Below are 8,349 nucleotides of genomic sequence, written 5' to 3' on the forward strand. Positions count from 1 at the left end.
CTGAGCCGAAGGCAGACGCTTAACCATCTGAGCCACCCAGGCGCTTCATTTCTGTTTTTAAATGGTATTTTTCTTAAGTTTAGATTTCTAAGTGAGCAGTTTTTTTCTTCTTCTAACACAATGTTTTCTGGCTTATATGTTCTGATGGCCATTCTTCATTCCTTTGTACACAGTGTTTTGTTGTTTTTTTTAAATATCTGCCTTTTTAAAAGATTTTATCTTTATTACCGGTTTATGGATTTCAGCTATGATGTGCCTTGGTGTGGTTTTCTTCATGGTTCTTGTCCTCATGTTCCATTAAACTTCTTTGGTCTGTGAATTTATAGTGTTTATCAGATTTGGATTGTTTTTTCAGCCATTATTTCTTCAAATATATTTTCTGCCCCTCCCTCTATTCTCCTCTGGTGACTCCAACACACATATACCAGGCCACTTGAATTTACCCCACAGCTAACTGATGCCCTGTTAATTTTTGCCAATCTTTTTTCTTCCTGTGTGTTATTTTAGATAATTACTATTGTCATATCTTTAAATTCACTAATCTTTTCTGCAATATTTAATCTCTTAATCCCATCCATTATATTTTCCTTTCAGACATTGTAACTTCATTTCTAGAAGTTCAATTTGCATATACATATATCATGTTCAGTACTTACTCTCATTCTCTCCTTTAGCTTCTTGAACATAGAGAATACGTTGTAATAATGGTTTTAATGTCATTTTCTACTAATTTTATCATCTGAGGAATTTCTGAGGCAGTTTCCATTGATTGGCTTTTCTCCTTGTTGTGAGTGGTATTTTCCTATTTTACATGCAAGGTAATTTTTGATTGGATGTCAGACACTGAGAAGTTTTCTTTGTTTAACTGTATATATAATAGATAAGGATTAGGGATTCTTCTGGACCTTGTGTGTGTGCTGGGGATTGATGTAAAAATTAGAGGGGATTTTTTGCACACATTCCTGCATGGAGCAGCAGGTTAGGGCTCGAAGGGGACCCTTTGTGAATCTCTGGTGCTGTGTGCACAGCTCTCTTCTCTCCTTACTGTGCCCAGAGGACTCTAGCTACCTCTCAGCCTCCCCAGTCCATCTCCCCAGCTCAGGAAGTTGTACCTCCTCCTCCTTTCTCCAACCCCAGAGCTCAGTCTGTGGATCTCTTTATCCACATTCACTTACTCCTTAGTGGATCTCATCCAGTTGCGAGGCTTTAAATACCACCTAAAGTTAATGCTTCCTAAAGCTCTCTCTTGCCTACACTTCTACGTACAGTTGTTTATTTCATACCTTCATTTGAACACCTATTAGGCTTAATACTAAAAATAAAAAGCAAACATCTAAATTCCTCAACTAACCCGTGCCTTCTGCAGTCATCTATCTCAGTGAGTGACAGCTTGTGCAGGACAAAATCTTGGAGTCCTCTTTGATTCCTTGCTGCCACTCAGGCTGACATTTGGTCCATCTTCAAGTTCTCTGCCTTTGAAACATCCAGAACATAGCCACTTCACCCCGTGCTGCTCCCTTTTGGTCTAAGCCTGCCTCACCTCTCTCTGCGTTATGCCCCTAACTGGCCTTCCTGCTTCTGTTCTTGTCTCCTGACAGTCTCTTCTCAACACAGTGGCCAGAGTGACCCTATTAAATATAAGTACACAAAAACAAACACCAAAAGAACAATAGCCCTTTATTTTATTTTTTTTAAAGATTTTATTTATTTATTTATTTATTTGAGAGAGAGAATGAGAGAGAGAGCGAGCATGAGAGGGGGGAGGGTCAGAGGGAGAAGCAGACTCCCTGCCGAGCAGGGAGCCTGATGCAGGACTTGATCCCAGGACTCCGGGACCATGACCTGAGCCAAAGGCAGTCGCCCAACCAGCTGAGCCACCCAGGCGCCCCAACAATAGCCCTTTAAAGCAGCCAGTGTTGGGGGCAGATAGGTGGGCGGGGGGGGGGAGTGGAATATAAGTTCCATCATGCCACTCTGCTCCAAACCCTTCATCTCATTTGCTCACCCTGGCTTGAGAGATCTTCTATGGTCTGCCTCCCCTCTGACTTGTTTCCTTCCATCCCCTGCCCCCCATTCTTTTGGCTCTGATCACATAGGCCTTCTTGTTGTGTTTTGAACACATCAAGATGTTGGCCTCAGGGCCTTTGTGCATGCTCTTTCTTCTGCTGGAATGCTCTTGTCCTAGATGTCTACGTAGTTTGTGCCCTTCACAGTCTGTATGTTCTCTGCTTATGTCTTATACCTTTCAGATATAAAATAGTCACCCTTCTCCTCTCCTCCCCTCCCTCCCCAGCATTTCATACACTCCCTACTTTGGGTGCCCCCTCAGAGCATTTACCACCACCTAACACATACATGATTTATTAGTATAGTGTCTGCTCCCCCTCCAGATGATAAGGTCTATAAGAGAAAGGGTTGTATCCATCTTACTCTCTGCTCTATCCTCATGCTCAATATAGTATTTGGGGTACCAAATCCTCAATAATTTAATAGTTGTTGAATGAGCACATGACTGAAATAAAACTCAGCAGGTCTTGATTTAATATGGATTTAATTTAGTGTAATGAACTTAATTTTAAACTTGTTGATTTATAGGAAATTTAAAAGCTGATCTTCTAAATTCCACCATGTAATTGTGGAAAGGCTGTAATAAAACCATTTAAAAGTATCATCTAGGGGCGCCTGGGTGGCTCAGATGGTTAAGTGTCTGCCTTCGGCTCAGGTCATGATCCCAGGGTCCTGGGATCGAGCCCCACATCAGGTTCCTGGCTCAGCGGGGAGCCTACTTCTCCCTCTCCCTCTGCCTCTCTCCCTGCTCATGCTCGCTCTCTCTCTGTCTCTGTATCTCTGTGTCTCAAATGAATAAATAAAATCTTTAAAAAAAAGTTTAAAAAAATAAAATAAAAGTATCATCTAATACTAGTGTAATTTATTGTGTACTTAATAAATACTAGGTATAGCATAAGTGCTTATGTGTAATATTGTACAACCTAGGTCTTACCACAGACTCATGAGGTAGGTATTATCCCATTTTGTAGACGAGGAAATAAAGGTTCAGGTGTATTACATAGTTTGCCCCAGTTCTCAGGGCAAGTGTGTATCCATGCTGGGATTTTTCTCTAAAACCACACTAAATGAGACACCTCTCCTTTTCATCTATAATGTGTAACAGGAAAAAAATGCAGTATGAAAACCTCCGAGACAAAAGTATGACTTCACAAGGCATCAAATTGTTCAATGTAAGGGAACCTACGGACAATAGTGCCTTGGGGTCATGCCGTGTTCTGGGTGCTTTCTGTAACTTCCCTGGATTCTCACCTGACAAGGTTGCCTTCCTCACCCTACTTTCACAGTCGAGGATGGCTCCAAGCCAGGGTTCTTTATTGCACTATGATGCTATGTAAGTCTGGAAGTGGGAGCGGGCAGATGTTTCCGGGAGCAAAAATTCCCTGAACGCCTCTATAAATTAAGCATAAGCTCAAGCTAGCTCTCAGCTAGAACATAACCCTGAAGGTAACATCCAATTCTCCAATACTGAACTTAACTCTTTGAACTTATTTCCAAAGGCAAATGGACTTCTGTTTATCCAAGAATATGCTGCCAATATTCCACAGAACAGTATGCAGTGTGGAAACGAGTTGTAGATACATTTCTTAGTGATGTGATAATTCCTCACCTTCATCTTTTAATTTGAAAGTTACCAACAAATCTTCTCAGGTCTAATGGGAATGCTTCTCTGCTTATTTCTGCATTTAACAACATTTATACTCAGAGATTTTTTTTTTTATGAGTCCTTTTAATTTTTGTTCTGCATTTCAGTGAAGAGGATTTTCTGGTTCCTCTTTTCTTTTAATCATATTTTAGAGATCAGATTAACCATCCGGCTGAGGATACTAGAATACATCTGGTTTTTTTTTTTCCACTTTCTGGTAAAAGTACCATAAATTACCTTTGTTTTATTTTTCTATTTTTCTAAACTGTGTTTTAAATCAAATGGTCTATTTGCAGTCTGGTTTCTTGTTAAAAAGATTGTTTGCAAAATGAGTGGGTTTGGTTTTTGTTTTTTGGATTTTCCTCCTGATCACCAAATACATTTAGCCAGAATTTTCTGTTATGGGCTGATTTTTTTACTTTAATCAGCTTTATTGAGGTATAATTTATATACAATAAAATTCAACAATTTTAAATGTACAATTCCATACAAATTATTTTTGACAACTTTTACACAGTCATGTAGCAAACAACAACACAATCATGATATAGAATCTTTATATCACCCCCAAAACTTCATTCATACCCTTTTGAAATGCCCTCTGGGCTTTTATTTTTTTGAGAGAGAGAGAGAGCGAGCATGAGCAGGGGGAGGAGCAGAGAGAGAGAGAGAATCCTCAAGCAGACTGCCCACTAACTGTGGAGCCAGATGTAGGCCCAACCCCAGGACCCTGAGTGGAAACCAGGAGTCAGACCTTAACCGACTGAGCCACCCAGGCTTGAATTTATTGTATATAAATTATACCTCAATAAAGCCCTCCTCTTGGCTGACTTTTAAGAACCTTTATAGAGGATTACCGGTGTCACGTGAGAAAATAGAGTATGTCCTCTGAGATTGGGTGGGGATTTTCCCACTGTAAAGAACAGCCACCATTTCCTCTGTCTGCAGACGTCCGACAGCCTGTCCTTCTCCCTATTTTAATCTCCTATGTTTGTGTTAGCCACCAGCTCTCTCCCTGGGCCCGAACAGTAGTCAATACCATTTCCATCCATCAGCTGGGTGGACTGTGCCTCTTACTGGAAGACTGATGAGCCCTAAGACGAGGCGCTTCCTGGGCTTTTTGGTGCTCCCTGTGACTCTACAGCCCGCAGACCTTTAGGTCCAAGTGGTTTCAGAACCTCCCCTCCTCCCCCTTGGGGCGCAGGTGGCGCAGACTCGGCCAACAGGCTTGCAATGAAGCACAGTGTAGTGTTAGTACCATGCCACCTTGATTCGTTTGCCATGGCTGCTGTAACAAATAGCAGACTGCAGGGCTTAAACAACAGAAGTGTGTGGCCTCCCAGCCCCACAGGCTAGAAGCCCACCACGGAGGGGTCGGCAGGGGTGGTTCCTTTCCGAGGGCTGTGACGGAGCATCCGTGCCAGGCCTCCACCTAGCTTCTGCTGGAAGCTGGTTTGCTGGTTTGCTGGCCATCCCTGGCCTTCCTACAAGCATCACCCTGACCTCTGCCTTCATTTCCAGATGGCGTTCTCTCTGTGTGTGCCTGTGTTCAAATATCCCCTTTTCAATAAGGACACTAGTCAAATTGGTTAATGACTTCTTAATTAATTACATCTGCAACAACCTTGGTTCCAAATGAGGTCATTTTCTGAGAACCTGGGGGTTTAGGACTTCAACATATGAATTTTGAGAGGGAAACACAAGTCAAACCTTAACACTTTTCATCATCCAAATGCCCCAGCCCCCAAATCATAAACATGGAGTAATCATGCCTCACATTGGTATAGACCCGTGTCTTCTCAGAAATGAAGAGCAGACTCCTGCAGATTCTTTTATTTATTTTTTTGCAATTCAACTAACCAACATATAGTACATCATTAGTTTCAGATGACTCCTACAGATTCTTAAACTGTAGAGCATATGTGAACACCTGGGGACCTGTGAGAAACACAGATTTCTGGATCCCATCTCTAGAGGGTCTGATTCCTGAGTCTGGACCAGAGCCCAGGAATCCACCACAAGCACCACAGGTGTTTCTGCTGCAGCAGGTCCCCACCTTCGGAGAAGTCCTGGTGTGGGCTGCGAGGGGTTGTATTGCTGAAGGACCCGGAGTCCAGCTGCTGGTGGAAAATGCAATGGAGAGAAGCAGAGCCTGAGTGGAATAGTAAATGTGGTGAGTGGCAGGGTCTTTACATCTGAGTAGTGAAGACATGTGCTCGGAGGTCTTTCTCTGACACGTAACCCACTTAGAAATAGGGATGGGCTAGAGATACACTATGGGCTAAATTTTCAGCTATATATATATATTTTTTGTGAGCCATTCCCTTCCCGTTCAGGGGTCATCCATCACTCCTCCAGTCAGCCAGAGCTTTCTGTCTTCGGGAAGCAGCCAACATTCAGCAAGCAAGAGCTACCTCCAAAAGCTGGTGGGGAAGGGGGGGCTTTGCAATGCCCCGTTCTCTTCCCTGGGTCTCACCATCTCTCCTGCCTTCTCTTACTTTTTTTTTTTTAAAGATTTTATTTAGTTATTTGACAGAGAGAGAGACACAGTGAGAGAGGCAACACAAGCGAGGGAGTGAGAGAGGGAGAAGCAGGGTTCCCGCATAGCAAGGAGCCGGATGTGGGACTCAATCCCAGGACCCTGGGATCATGACCTGAGCTGAAGGCAGACGTCCAATCGACTGAGCCACCCAGGCGCCCCTTCTCTTACCTTTCTTAAGGAGGAATTTCCCTTGGTCCTCTGTTGAGATGGTTGGTTTCCTTCTTAAAGCACAATCTGTTTGGTTTCTTTCTTTCTTTCCCTCTGCTTGCCCCCATAATTTAGCAATAGTTCCGTATTCACTGGGCACTTTGCCTCTGACATGATAATGTGAACTCTCTAAGGGTGGAGACTTGACCTTCATTGTTCTCACTCTTTTCCCCATCCCCTCTCTAGCACCTGCCCTAGTGCCAGGCACATTTTAGATGCCCCAAAATGTTTGTGGAATTAACTGAATGGATGGATGGATGGATGGATGCTGGTGCCACCTGTGAACAGTAAAGATGACCATGGAGAATATATGGAGCATTTACACCATCTCAGATGAGTCCACAGTTAAGGCTGTGTGAAGGCTAAGTGCCAGAATACCAAGGAATAGGTGAATCACTTGGGGTAGGAATTAGGGATTGTTTTACGGAGGCTGTTTCTATGGGTTTTCCTTCCAGCCTCCTATTTTGCTCAGCTTAAATGTTTTCACATTGTGTTTGAGTAAAGAGGGGTCTTTCCTTACTACTAAGCTTAAGCAAATGGAAATTTTGTTTGTGGGAGAAGTGGTTTTGGAACTTGAGGGGCTCTTTGGGAACCAGTATGCAATGGGGTTTTGGAGCAAGCCTGTTGGATCATGTGTCTGAATGGAAGAAGGGGTGGAGAGATGGGGCCAACAAGGAAGACTTTTCTTGGGCAACTCTGCATAGAGTTGAAAATTACCTCAGAGAGACAGGAGGTTGATCCAGCCCTGGAAAGATGGCCATACTCTCCAACTTATTTTTTGATGCATGATTTCCCTTGAATCTTGGGTCCAGTGGGAGATCCTGGCCCCTCTAACTGAGCTCCTCTGGAATCTCTAGAGGCTGCCCTGTGGTAAGGACTCTGAGGAGCTACTTGTCTCTTCCTCGAGAATCTACCTGCACAGGGCAGCTCGGGCTCCATGGCCACACAATGGGAACAAGTTTTCAAGCTGCTCAGAAATCACTGTTGGAAAATCAGGAACTCCTTGTATCTCTCTGGGCGATCCAATTTGAAAATCTTAATTTAAGAAACAAAGTGAAGAAACAAATTCGGTAAGGAATTGGACAAGATGACAGGTATTTTTGTTACTTTCCTGGTCAAGTGGTGCCCCCTTGTGGGTACTTTGATGTACTCTCCAGGATGCTGGGCTCCATCCGGCAAAGCAAGATGGCCGCAGCGAGGACAATCCTCAAAATTGCTAGTTTAGGCCCAGTCCGGTGGATCTCTGTGGATTGTCTACTAGGCAAGAATGTAACTTAGGAGAGTGGTGTGGGCTAATTTGTGCCTCCCACCACCCACCCAGAAGATATGTTGGTATCTGTGAACGTGACTTTATTTGAAAATAGGGTCTTTGCAGATGTAGTTAAGGAGTGAGTAAGGTCAGGCGGATAGAGTGGGCTCTTCAGCCAATATGACTGGTGTCCTTATAAGAAGAGCAGAGGGTCATGCGGGGTCATGCGGGGAGAGAAGGTCATGTGAGGATGGAGGCAGAGGTTTCAGTGCTGCAGCTCTAAGCCCAGGAGTGGGCAAGACCGCCAGGCTCAGCAGAAGCTCAGACATGGGGGCATGGCACAGACCCTCTCTCAGAGCCTCCAGACGGAACCAGGTTGCTGACACCTTGCTTTTGCACTTACAGCCTCTAGGGCTGTGAGAGAGTAAATGTTTACTGTAGGAAGGCATTCAGGTGGTGCTACTTCGGTATAATGGGCTCAGCAAACAAATACACAAAGGGTCTGGGATTCTGAGGGTCCCAGCTACCACTTACAACTTGCGTGACCTCAGACAAATCACTCAGTGTCTCTGAGCCTCAGTTTCATTAACTACACTGTGGAAACATGCAAAAGTAAGAATTCCCCTACCCCAAGGTTTC

Source organism: Zalophus californianus, chromosome 15 (assembly GCF_009762305.2).
Source record: "Zalophus californianus isolate mZalCal1 chromosome 15, mZalCal1.pri.v2, whole genome shotgun sequence".
Classification (NCBI taxonomy): domain Eukaryota; kingdom Metazoa; phylum Chordata; class Mammalia; order Carnivora; family Otariidae; genus Zalophus; species Zalophus californianus.